Source organism: Podarcis liolepis (genome assembly GCF_965112155.1).
Source record: "Podarcis liolepis genome assembly, contig: SUPER_9_unloc_1, whole genome shotgun sequence".
Taxonomy (NCBI): domain Eukaryota; kingdom Metazoa; phylum Chordata; class Lepidosauria; order Squamata; family Lacertidae; genus Podarcis; species Podarcis liolepis.
The window spans coordinates 467,459-481,354 of record NW_028148963.1 but is presented as its reverse complement, the minus strand read 5'-3'; positions in this window follow the sequence as shown (position 1 = coordinate 481,354).

Below are 13,896 nucleotides of genomic sequence, written 5' to 3'. Positions count from 1 at the left end.
GCAGAAAATATTTTTTTGAAAAAATCCCTAAGCCCCGGGGTTACAAATTCAGCAAAAATCTGACTTTTGGCAGTTCACTCAAAATGGTGCCAACCGCTTGCTAATGCTCACCTGAAGCTTTGGCGATGGAAACAGAAGGCTTTTTATCACAGGACAAGAAATCAGCCCTCAAAAACTTAACCGGCAGAAAATATTTTTTTGAAAAAATCCCTAAGCCCCGGGGTCACAATTTCAGCAAAAATCTGACTTTTGGCAGTTCACTCAAAAATGGTGCCAAAAGCTTGAAAATGCTCCCCTGAAAGGTTTGGTACTCGAAACAGAAGGCTTTTTATCACAGGACAAGAAATCAGCCCTCAAAAACTTAACCGGCAGAAAATATTTTTTTGAAAAAATCCCTAAGCCCCGGGGTCACAATTTCAGCAAAAATCTGACTTTTGGCAGTTCACTCAAAAATGGTGACAACCGCTTGAAAATGCTCACCTGAAAGCTTTGGCGATGGAAACAGAAGGCTTTTTATCACAGGACAAGAAATCAGCCCTCAAAAGCTTAACCGGCAGAAAATATTTTTTGGAAAAAATCCCTAAGCCCCGGGGTCACAATTTCAGAAAAAATCTGACTTTTGGCAGTTCACTCAAAAATGGTGCCAACCGCTTGCAAATGCTCCCCTGAAAGGTTTGGCACTCGAAACAGAAGGCTTTTTATCACAGGACAAAAAATCAGCCCTCAAAAACTTAACCGGCAGAAAATATTTTTTTGAAAAAATCCCTAAGCCCCGGGGTCACAATTTCAGCAAAAATCTGACTTTTGGCAGTTCACTCAAAAATGGTGCCAACCGCTTGCAAATGCTCACCTGAAAGCTTTGGTGATGGAAACAGAAGGCTTTTTATCACAGGACAAGAAATCAGCCCTCAAAAACTTAACCGGCAGAAAATATTTTTTTGAAAAAATCCCTAAGCCCCGGGGTCACAATTTCAGCAAAAATCTGACTTTTGGCAGTTCACTCAAAAATGGTGCCAAAAGCTTGAAAATGCTCCCCTGAAAGGTTTGGTACTCGAAACAGAAGGCTTTTTATCACAGGACAAGAAATCAGCCCTCAAAAACTTAACCGGCAGAAAATATTTTTTTGAAAAAATCCCTAAGCCCCGGGGTCACAATTTCAGAAAAAATCTGACTTTTGGCAGTTCACTCAAAAATGGTGCCAACCGCTTGCAAATGCTCCCCTGAAAGGTTTGGCACTCGAAACAGAAGGCTTTTTATCACAGGACAAAAAATCAGCCCTCAAAAACTTAACCGTCAGAAAATATTTTTTTGAAAAAATCCCTAAGCCCCGGGGTCACAATTTCAGCAAAAATCTGACTTTTGGCAGTTCACTCAAAAATGGTGCCAACGGGTTGCAAATGCTCCCCTGAAAGGTTTGGCACTCGAAACAGAAGGCTTTTTATCACAGGACAAGAAATCAGCCCTCAAAAACTTAACCGGCAGAAAATATTTTTTTGAAAAAATCCCTAAGCCCCGGGGTCACAATTTCAGAAAAAATCTGACTTTTGGCAATTCACTCAAAAATGGTTCCAAAACCTTGAAAATGCTCCCCTGAAAGGTTTGGCACTCAAAACAGAAGGATTTTTATCACAGGACAAGAAATCAGCCCTCAAAAACTTAACCGGCAGAAAATATTTTTTTGAAAAAATCCCTAAGCCCCGGGGTCACAATTTCAGCAAAAATCTGACTTTTGGCAGTTCACTCAAAAGTGGTGCCAAAACCTTGAAAATGCTCCCCTGAAAGGTTTGGCACTCAAAACAGAAGGATTTTTATCACAGGACAAGAAATCAGCCCTCAAAAACTTAACCGGCAGAAATTTTTTTTTTGAAAAAATCCCTAAGCCCCGGGGTCACAATTTCAGCAAAAATCTGACTTTTGGCAGTTCACTCAAAAGTGGTGCCAAAAGCTTGAAAATGCTCCCCTGAAAGGTTTGGCACTGGAAACAGAAGGCTTTTTATCACAGGACAAGAAATCAGCCCTCAAAAACTTAACCGGCAGAAAATATTTTTTTGAAAAAATCCCTAAGCCCCGGGGTCACAATTTCAGAAAAAAACTGACTTTTGGCAGTTCACTCAAAAATGGTGCCAACCGCTTGCAAATGCTCACCTGAAAGCTTTGGTGATGGAAACAGAAGGCTTTTTATCACAGGACAAGAAATCAGCCCTCAAAAACTTAACCGGCAGAAAATATTTTTTTGAAAAAATCCCTAAGCCCCGGGGTCACAATTTCAGCAAAAATCTGACTTTTGGCAGTTCACTCAAAAATGGTGCCAAAAGCTTGAAAATGCTCCCCTGAAAGGTTTGGCACTCGAAACAGAAGGCTTTTTATCACAGGACAAGAAATCAGCCCTCAAAAACTTAACCGGCAGAAAATATTTTTTTGAAAAAATCCGTAAGCCCCGGGGTCACAATTTCAGAAAAAATCTGACTTTTGGCAGTTCACTCAAAAATGGTGCCAACCGCTTGCAAATGCTCACCTGAAAGCTTTGGCGATGGAAACAGAAGGCTTTTTATCACAGGACAAAAAATAAGCCCTCAAAAATTTAACCGGCAGAAAATATTTTTTTGAAAAAATCCCTAAGCCCCGGGGTTACAAATTCAGCAAAAATCTGACTTTTGGCAGTTCACTCAAAATGGTGCCAACCGCTTGCTAATGCTCACCTGAAGCTTTGGCGATGGAAACAGAAGGCTTTTTATCACAGGACAAGAAATCAGCCCTCAAAAACTTAACCGGCAGAAAATATTTTTTTGAAAAAATCCCTAAGCCCCGGGGTCACAATTTCAGCAAAAATCTGACTTTTGGCAGTTCACTCAAAAATGGTGCCAAAAGCTTGAAAATGCTCCCCAGAAAGGTTTGGTACTCGAAACAGAAGGCTTTTTATCACAGGACAAGAAATCAGCCCTCAAAAACTTAACCGGCAGAAAATATTTTTTTGAAAAAATCCCTAAGCCCCGGGGTCACAATTTCAGCAAAAATCTGACTTTTGGCAGTTCACTCAAAAATGGTGCCAAAAGCTTGAAAATGCTCCCCTGAAAGGTTTGGCACTCGAAACAGAAGGCTTTTTATCACAGGACAAGAAATCAGCCCTCAAAAACTTAACCGGCAGAAAATATTTTTTTAAAAAAATCCCTAAGCCCCGGGGTCACAATTTCAGAAAAAATCTGACTTTTGGCAGTTCACTCAAAAATGGTGCCAACCGCTTGCAAATGCTCCCCTGAAAGGTTTGGCACTCGAAACAGAAGGCTTTTTATCACAGGACAAAAAATCAGCCCTCAAAAACTTAACCGGCAGAAAATATTTTTTTGAAAAAATCCCTAAGCCCCGGGGTCACAATTTCAGCAAAAATCTGACTTTTGGCAGTTCACTCAAAAATGGTGCCAACCGCTTGCAAATGCTCACCTGAAAGCTTTGGTGATGGAAACAGAAGGCTTTTTATCACAGGACAAGAAATCAGCCCTCAAAAACTTAACCGGCAGAAAATATTTTTTTGAAAAAATCCCTAAGCCCCGGGGTCACAATTTCAGCAAAAATCTGACTTTTGGCAGTTCACTCAAAAATGGTGCCAAAAGCTTGAAAATGCTCCCCTGAAAGGTTTGGTACTCGAAACAGAAGGCTTTTTATCACAGGACAAGAAATCAGCCCTCAAAAACTTAACCGGCAGAAAATATTTTTTTGAAAAAATCCCTAAGCCCCGGGGTCACAATTTCAGAAAAAATCTGACTTTTGGCAGTTCACTCAAAAATGGTGCCAACCGCTTGCAAATGCTCCCCTGAAAGGTTTGGCACTCGAAACAGAAGGCTTTTTATCACAGGACAAAAAATCAGCCCTCAAAAACTTAACCGTCAGAAAATATTTTTTTGAAAAAATCCCTAAGCCCCGGGGTCACAATTTCAGCAAAAATCTGACTTTTGGCAGTTCACTCAAAAATGGTGCCAACGGGTTGCAAATGCTCCCCTGAAAGGTTTGGCACTCGAAACAGAAGGCTTTTTATCACAGGACAAGAAATCAGCCCTCAAAAACTTAACCGGCAGAAAATATTTTTTTGAAAAAATCCCTAAGCCCCGGGGTCACAATTTCAGAAAAAATCTGACTTTTGGCAATTCACTCAAAAATGGTTCCAAAACCTTGAAAATGCTCCCCTGAAAGGTTTGGCACTCAAAACAGAAGGATTTTTATCACAGGACAAGAAATCAGCCCTCAAAAACTTAACCGGCAGAAAATATTTTTTTGAAAAAATCCCTAAGCCCCGGGGTCACAATTTCAGCAAAAATCTGACTTTTGGCAGTTCACTCAAAAGTGGTGCCAAAACCTTGAAAATGCTCCCCTGAAAGGTTTGGCACTCAAAACAGAAGGATTTTTATCACAGGACAAGAAATCAGCCCTCAAAAACTTAACCGGCAGAAATTTTTTTTTTGAAAAAATCCCTAAGCCCCGGGGTCACAATTTCAGCAAAAATCTGACTTTTGGCAGTTCACTCAAAAGTGGTGCCAAAAGCTTGAAAATGCTCCCCTGAAAGGTTTGGCACTGGAAACAGAAGGCTTTTTATCACAGGACAAGAAATCAGCCCTCAAAAACTTAACCGGCAGAAAATATTTTTTTGAAAAAATCCCTAAGCCCCGGGGTCACAATTTCAGAAAAAATCTGACTTTTGGCAGTTCACTCAAAAATGGTGCCAACCGCTTGCAAATGCTCACCTGAAAGCTTTGGTGATGGAAACAGAAGGCTTTTTATCACAGGACAAGAAATCAGCCCTCAAAAACTTAACCGGCAGAAAATATTTTTTTGAAAAAATCCCTAAGCCCCGGGGTCACAATTTCAGCAAAAATCTGACTTTTGGCAGTTCACTCAAAAATGGTGCCAAAAGCTTGAAAATGCTCCCCTGAAAGGTTTGGCACTCGAAACAGAAGGCTTTTTATCACAGGACAAGAAATCAGCCCTCAAAAACTTAACCGGCAGAAAATATTTTTTTGAAAAAATCCGTAAGCCCCGGGGTCACAATTTCAGAAAAAATCTGACTTTTGGCAGTTCACTCAAAAATGGTGCCAACCGCTTGCAAATGCTCACCTGAAAGCTTTGGCGATGGAAACAGAAGGCTTTTTATCACAGGACAAAAAATAAGCCCTCAAAAATTTAACCGGCAGAAAATATTTTTTTGAAAAAATCCCTAAGCCCCGGGGTTACAAATTCAGCAAAAATCTGACTTTTGGCAGTTCACTCAAAATGGTGCCAACCGCTTGCTAATGCTCACCTGAAGCTTTGGCGATGGAAACAGAAGGCTTTTTATCACAGGACAAGAAATCAGCCCTCAAAAACTTAACCGGCAGAAAATATTTTTTTGAAAAAATCCCTAAGCCCCGGGGTCACAATTTCAGCAAAAATCTGACTTTTGGCAGTTCACTCAAAAATGGTGCCAAAAGCTTGAAAATGCTCCCCAGAAAGGTTTGGTACTCGAAACAGAAGGCTTTTTATCACAGGACAAGAAATCAGCCCTCAAAAACTTAACCGGCAGAAAATATTTTTTTGAAAAAATCCCTAAGCCCCGGGGTCACAATTTCAGCAAAAATCTGACTTTTGGCAGTTCACTCAAAAATGGTGCCAAAAGCTTGAAAATGCTCCCCTGAAAGGTTTGGCACTCGAAACAGAAGGCTTTTTATCACAGGACAAGAAATCAGCCCTCAAAAACTTAACCGGCAGAAAATATTTTTTTAAAAAAATCCCTAAGCCCCGGGGTCACAATTTCAGAAAAAATCTGACTTTTGGCAGTTCACTCAAAAATGGTGCCAACCGCTTGCAAATGCTCCCCTGAAAGGTTTGGCACTCGAAACAGAAGGCTTTTTATCACAGGACAAAAAATCAGCCCTCAAAAACTTAACCGGCAGAAAATATTTTTTTGAAAAAATCCCTAAGCCCCGGGGTCACAATTTCAGCAAAAATCTGACTTTTGGCAGTTCACTCAAAAATGGTGCCAACCGCTTGCAAATGCTCACCTGAAAGCTTTGGTGATGGAAACAGAAGGCTTTTTATCACAGGACAAGAAATCAGCCCTCAAAAACTTAACCGGCAGAAAATATTTTTTTGAAAAAATCCCTAAGCCCCGGGGTCACAATTTCAGCAAAAATCTGACTTTTGGCAGTTCACTCAAAAATGGTGCCAAAAGCTTGAAAATGCTCCCCTGAAAGGTTTGGTACTCGAAACAGAAGGCTTTTTATCACAGGACAAGAAATCAGCCCTCAAAAACTTAACCGGCAGAAAATATTTTTTTGAAAAAATCCCTAAGCCCCGGGGTCACAATTTCAGAAAAAATCTGACTTTTGGCAGTTCACTCAAAAATGGTGCCAACCGCTTGCAAATGCTCCCCTGAAAGGTTTGGCACTCGAAACAGAAGGCTTTTTATCACAGGACAAAAAATCAGCCCTCAAAAACTTAACCGGCAGAAAATATTTTTTTGAAAAAATCCCTAAGCCCCGGGGTCACAATTTCAGCAAAAATCTGACTTTTGGCAGTTCACTCAAAAATGGTGCCAACGGGTTGCAAATGCTCCCCTGAAAGGTTTGGCACTCGAAACAGAAGGCTTTTTATCACAGGACAAGAAATCAGCCCTCAAAAACTTAACCGGCAGAAAATATTTTTTTGAAAAAATCCCTAAGCCCCGGGGTCACAATTTCAGCAAAAATCTGACTTTTGGCAGTTCACTCAAAAGTGGTGCCAAAAGCTTGAAAATGCTCACCTGAAAGCTTTGGCGATGGAAACAGAAGGCTTTTTATCACAGGACAAGAAATCAGCCCTCAAAAACTTAACCGGCAGAAAATATTTTTTTGAAAAAATCCCTAAGCCCCGGGGTCACAATTTCAGCAAAAATCTGACTTTTGGCAGTTCACTCAAAAGTGGTGCCAAAACCTTGAAAATGCTCCCCTGAAAGGTTTGGCACTCAAAACAGAAGGATTTTTATCACAGGACAAGAAATCAGCCCTCAAAAACTTAACCGGCAGAAATTTTTTTTTTGAAAAAATCCCTAAGCCCCGGGGTCACAATTTCAGCAAAAATCTGACTTTTGGCAGTTCACTCAAAAATGGTGCCAACCGCTTGCAAATGCTCACCTGAAAGCTTTGGTGATGGAAACAGAAGGCTTTTTATCACAGGACAAGAAATCAGCCCTCAAAAACTTAACCGGCAGAAAATATTTTTTTGAAAAAATCCCTAAGCCCCGGGGTCACAATTTCAGCAAAAATCTGACTTTTGGCAGTTCACTCAAAAATGGTGCCAAAAGCTTGAAAATGCTCCCCTGAAAGGTTTGGCACTCGAAACAGAAGGCTTTTTATCACAGGACAAGAAATCAGCCCTCAAAAACTTAACCAGCAGAAAATATTTTTTTGAAAAAATCCCTAAGCCCCGGGGTCACAATTTCAGCAAAAATCTGACTTTTGGCAGTTCACTCAAAAGTGGTGCCAAAAGCTTGAAAATGCTCCCCTGAAAGGTTTGGCACTCGAAACAGAAGACTTTTTATCACAGGACAAGAAATAAGCCCTCAAAAATTTAACCGGCAGAAAATATTTTTTTGAAAAAATCCCTAAGCCCCGGGGTTACAAATTCAGCAAAAATCTGACTTTTGGCAGTTCACTCAAAAATGGTGCCAACCGCTTGCTAATGCTCACCTGAAAGCTTTGGCGATGGAAACAGAAGGCTTTTTATCACAGGACAAGAAATCAGCCCTCAAAAACTTAACCGGCAGAAAATATTTTTTTGAAAAAATCCCTAAGGCCCGGGGTCAAAAATTCAGCAAAAATCTGACTTTTGGATGTTCACTCAAAAATGGTGCCAACCGCTTGCAAATGCTCACCTGAAAGCTTTGGCGATGTAAACAGAAGGCTTTTTATCACAGGACAAGAAATCAGCCCTCAAAAACTTAACCGGGAGAAAATATTTTTTTGAAAAAATCCCTAAGCCCCGGGGTCACAAATTCAGCATAAATCTGACTTTTGGCAGTTCACTCAAAAATGGTGCAAACCGCTTGCAAATGCTCACCTGAAAGCTTTGGCGATGGAAACAGAAGGCTTTTTATCACAGGACAAGAAATCAGCCCTCAAAAACTTAACCGGCAGAAAATATTTTTTTGAAAAAATCCCAAAGCCCCGGGGTCACAAATTCAGCATAAATCTGACTTTTGGCAGTTCACTCAAAAATGGTGCCAACCGCTTCCAAATGCTCACCTGAAAGCTTTGGCGATGGAAACAGAAGGCTTTTTATCACAGGACAAGAAATCAGCCCTCAAAAACTTAACCGGCAGAAAATATTTTTTTGAAAAAATCCCTAAGCCCCGGGGTCACAATTTCAGCAAAAATCTGACTTTTGGCAGTTCACTCAAAAATGGTGCCAACCGCTTGCAAATGCTCACCTGAAAGCTTTGGCGATGGAAACAGAAGGCTTTTTATCACAGGACAAGAAATCAGCCCTCAAAAACTTAACCGGCAGAAAATATTTTTTTGAAAAAATCCCTAAGCCCCGGGGTCACAATTTCAGCAAAAATCTGACTTTTGGCAGTTCACTCAAAAGTGGTGCCAAAAGCTTGAAAATGCTCCCCTGAAAGGTTTGGCACTCGAAACAGAAGGCTTTTTATCACAGGACAAGAAATCAGCCCTCAAAAACTTAACCGGCAGAAAATACTTTTTTGAAAAAATCCCTAAGCCCCGGGGTCACAATTTCAGCAAAAATCTGACTTTTGGCAGTTCACTCAAAAATGGTGCCAACCGCTTGCAAATGCTCACCTGAAAGCTTTGGCGATGGAAACAGAAGGCTTTTTATCACAGGACAAGAAATCAGCCCTCAAAAACTTAACCGGCAGAAAATATTTTTTTGAAAAAATCCCTAAGCCCCGGGGTCACAATTTCAGCAAAAATCTGACTTTTGGCAGTTCACTCAAAAATGGTGCCAACCGCTTCCAAATGCTCACCTGAAAGCTTTGGCGATGGAAACAGAAGGCTTTTTATCACAGGACAAGAAATCAGCCCTCAAAAACTTAACCGGCAGAAAATATTTTTTTGAAAAAATCCCTAAGCCCCGGGGTCACAATTTCAGCAAAAATCTGACTTTTGGCAGTTCACTCAAAAATGGTGCCAAAAGCTTGAAAATGCTCCCCTGAAAGGTTTGGTACTCGAAACAGAAGGCTTTTTATCACAGGACAAGAAATCAGCCCTCAAAAACTTAACCGGCAGAAAATATTTTTTTGGAAAAATCCCTAAGCCCCGGGGTCACAATTTCAGCAAAAATCTGACTTTTGGCAGTTCACTCAAAAATGGTGCCAACCGCTTGCAAATGCTCACCTGAAAGCTTTGGCGATGGAAACAGAAGGCTTTTTATCACAGGACAAGAAATCAGCCCTCAAAAACTTAACCGGCAGAAAATATTTTTTTGAAAAAATCCCTAAGCCCCGGGGTCACAATTTCAGCAAAAATCTGACTTTTGGCAGTTCACTCAAAAATGGTGCCAAAAGCTTGAAAATGCTCCCCTGAAAGGTTTGGCGATGGAAACAGAAGGCTTTTTATCACAGGACAAGAAATCAGCCCTCAAAAACTTAACCGGCAGAAAATATTTTTTTGAAAAAATCCCTAAGCCCCGGGGTCACAAATTCAGCAAAAATCTGACTTTTGGAGGTTCACTCAAAAATGGTGCCAACCGCTTGCAAATGCTCACCTGAAAGCTTTGGCGATGGAAACAGAAGGCTGTTTATAACAGGACAAGAAATCAGCCCTCAAAAACTTAACCGGCAGAAAATATTTTTTTGAAAAAATCCCTAATCCCCGGGGTCACAATTTCAGCAAAAATCTGACTTTTGGCAGTTCACTCAAAAATGGTGCCAAAAGCTTGAAAATGCTCACCTGAAAGCTTTGGCGATGGAAACAGAAGGCTTTTTATCACAGGACAAGAAATCAGCCCTCAAAAACTTAACCGGCAGAAAATATTTTTTTGAAAAAATCCCTAAGCCCCGGGGTCACAAATTCAGCAAAAATCTGACTTTTGGAGGTTCACTCAAAAATGGTGCCAACCGCTTGCAAATGCTCACCTGAAAGCTTTGGCGATGTAAACAGAAGGCTTTTTATCACAGGACAAGAAATCAGCCCTCAAAAACTTAACCGGGAGAAAATATTTTTTTGAAAAAATCCCTAAGCCCCGGGGTCACAATTTCAGCAAAAATCTGACTTTTGGCAGTTCACTCAAAAATGGTGCAAACCGCTTGCAAATGCTCACCTGAAAGCTTTGGCAATGGAAACAGAAGGCTTTTTATCACAGGACAAGAAATCAGCCCTCAAAAACTTAACCGGCAGAAAATATTTTTTTGAAAAAATCCCAAAGCCCCGGGGTCACAAATTCAGCAAAAATCTGACTTTTGGCAGTTCACTCAAAAATGGTGCCAACCGCTTCCAAATGCTCACCTGAAAGCTTTGGCGATGGAAACAGAAGGCTTTTTATCACAGGACAAGAAATCAGCCCTCAAAAACTTAACCGGCAGAAAATATTTTTTTGAAAAAATCCCTAAGCCCCGGGGTCACAATTTCAGCAAAAATCTGACTTTTGGCAGTTCACTCAAAAGTGGTGCCAAAAGCTTGAAAATGCTCCCCTGAAAGGTTTGGCACTCGAAACAGAAGGCTTTTTATCACAGGACAAGAAATCAGCCCTCAAAAACTTAACCGGCAGAAAATATTTTTTTGAAAAAATCCCTAAGCCCCGGGGTCACAATTTCAGCAAAAATCTGACTTTTGGCAGTTCACTCAATAATGGTGCCAACCGCTTCCAAATGCTCACCTGAAAGCTTTGGCGATGGAAACAGAAGGCTTTTTATCACAGGACAAGAAATCAGCCCTCAAAAACTTAACCGGCAGAAAATATTTTTTTGAAAAAATCCCTAAGCCCCGGGGTCACAAATTCAGCAAAAATCTGACTTTTGGCAGTTCACTCAAAAATGGTGCCAACCGCTTCCAAATGCTCCCCTGAAAGGTTTGGCGATGGAAACAGAAGGCTTTTTATCACAGGACAAGAAATCAGCCCTCATAAACTTAACCGGCAGAAAATATTTTTTTGAAAAAATCCCTAAGCCCCGGGGTCACAATTTCAGCAAAAATCTGACTTTTGGCAGTTCACTCAAAAATGGTGCCAAAAGCTTGAAAATGCTCCCCTGAAAGGTTTGGTACTCGAAACAGAAGGCTTTTTATCACAGGACAAGAAATCAGCCCTCAAAAACTTAACCGGCAGAAAATATTTTTTTGAAAAAATCCCTAAGCCCCGGGGTCACAATTTCAGCAAAAATCTGACTTTTGGCAGTTCACTCAAAAATGGTGCCAACCGCTTGCAAATGCTCACCTGAAAGCTTTGGCGATGGAAACAGAAGGCTTTTTATCACAGGACAAGAAATCAGCCCTCAAAAACTTAACCGGCAGAAAATATTTTTTTGAAAAAATCCCTAAGCCCCGTGGTCACAATTTCAGCAAAAATCTGACTTTTGGCAGTTCACTCAAAAGTGGTGCCAAAAGCTTGAAAATGCTCCCCTGAAAGGTTTGGCACTCGAAACAGAAGGCTTTTTATCACAGGACAAGAAATCATCCCTCAAAAACTTAACCGGCAGAAAATACTTTTTTGAAAAAATCCCTAAGCCCCGCGGTCACAATTTCAGCAAAAATCTGACTTTTGGCAGTTCACTCAAAAATGGTGCCAACCGCTTGCAAATGCTCACCTGAAAGCTTTGGCGATGGAAACAGAAGGCTTTTTATCACAGGACAAGAAATCAGCCCTCAAAAACTTAACCGGCAGAAAATATTTTTTTGAAAAAATCCCTAAGCCCCGTGGTCACAATTTCAGCAAAAATCTGACTTTTGGCAGTTCACTCAAAAAAGGTGCCAACGGGTTGCAAATGCTCCCCTGAAAGGTTTGGCACTCGAAACAGAAGGCTTTTTATCACAGGACAAGAAATCAGCCCTCAAATACTTAACCGGCAGAAAATATTTTTTTGAAAAAATCCCTAAGCCCCGGGGTCACAATTTCAGCAAAAATCTGACTTTTGGCAGTTCACTCAAAAGTGGTGCCAAAAGCTTGAAAATGCTCACCTGAAAGCTTTGGCGATGGAAACAGAAGGCTTTTTATCACAGGACAAGAAATCAGCCCTCAAAAACTTAACCGGCAGAAAATATTTTTTTGAAAAAATCCCTAAGCCCCGGGGTCACAATTTCAGCAAAAATCTGACTTTTGGCAGTTCACTCAAAAGTGGTGCCAAAAGCTTGAAAATGCTCCCCTGAAAGGTTTGGCACTCGAAACAGAAGGCTTTTTATCACAGGACAAGAAATCAGCCCTCAAAAACTTAACCGGCAGAAAATATTTTTTTGAAAAAATCCCTAAGCCCCGGGGTCACAATTTCAGCAAAAATCTGACTTTTGGCAGTTCACTCAAAAATGGTGCCAAAACCTTGAAAATGCTCCCCTGAAAGGTTTGGCACTCAAAACAGAAGGATTTTTATCACAGGACAAGAAATCAGCCCTCAAAAACTTAACCGGCAGAAAATATTTTTTTGAAAAAATCCCTAAGCCCCGGGGTCACAATTTCAGAAAAAAATCTGACTTTTGGCAGTTCACTCAAAAATGGTGCCAACCGCTTGCAAATGCTCACCTGAAAGCTTTGGTGATGGAAACAGAAGGCTTTTTATCACAGGACAAGAAATCAGCCCTCAAAAACTTAACCGGCAGAAAATATTTTTTTGAAAAAATCCCTAAGCCCCGGGGTCACAATTTCAGCAAAAATCTGACTTTTGGCAGTTCACTCAAAAATGGTGCCAAAAGCTTGAAAATGCTCCCCTGAAAGGTTTGGCACTCGAAACAGAAGGCTTTTTATCACAGGACAAGAAATCAGCCCTCAAAAACTTAACCGGCAGAAAATATTTTTTTGAGAAAATCCCTAAGCCCCGGGGTCACAATTTCAGCAAAAATTTGACTTTTGGCAGTTCACTCAAAAGTGGTGCCAAAAGCTTGAAAATGCTCCCCTGAAAGGTTTGGCACTCGAAACAGAAGGCTTTTTATCACAGGACAAGAAATCAGCCCTCAAAAACTTAACCGGCAGAAAATATTTTTTTGAAAAAATCCCTAAGCCCCGGGGTCACAATTTCAGCAAAAATCTGACTTTTGGCAGTTCACTCAAAAATGGTGCCAACCGCTTGCAAATGCTCACCTGAAAGCTTTGGTGATGGAAACAGAAGGCTTTTTATCACAGGACAAGAAATCAGCCCTCAAAAACTTAACCGGCAGAAAATATTTTTTTGAAAAAATCCCTAAGCCCCGGGGTCACAATTTCAGCAAAAATCTGACTTTTGGCAGTTCACTCAAAAATGGTGCCAAAAGCTTGAAAATGCTCCCCTGAAAGGTTTGGCACTCGAAACAGAAGGCTTTTTATCACAGGACAAGAAATCAGCCCTCAAAAACTTAACCGGCAGAAAATATTTTTTTGAGAAAATCCCTAAGCCCCGGGGTCACAATTTCAGCAAAAATTTGACTTTTGGCAGTTCACTCAAAAGTGGTGCCAAAAGCTTGAAAATGCTCCCCTGAAAGGTTTGGCACTCGAAACAGAAGGCTTTTTATCACAGGACAAGAAATCAGCCCTCAAAAACTTAACCGGCAGAAAATATTTTTTTGAAAAAATCCCTAAGCCCCGTGGTCACAATTTCAGCAAAAATCTGACTTTTGGCAATTCACTCAAAAATGGTGCCAAAACCTTGAAAATGCTACCCTGAAAGGTTTGGCACTCGAAACAGAAGGATTTTTACCACAGGACAAGAAATCAGCCCTCAAAAACTTAACCGGCAGAAAATATTTTTTTGAAAAAATC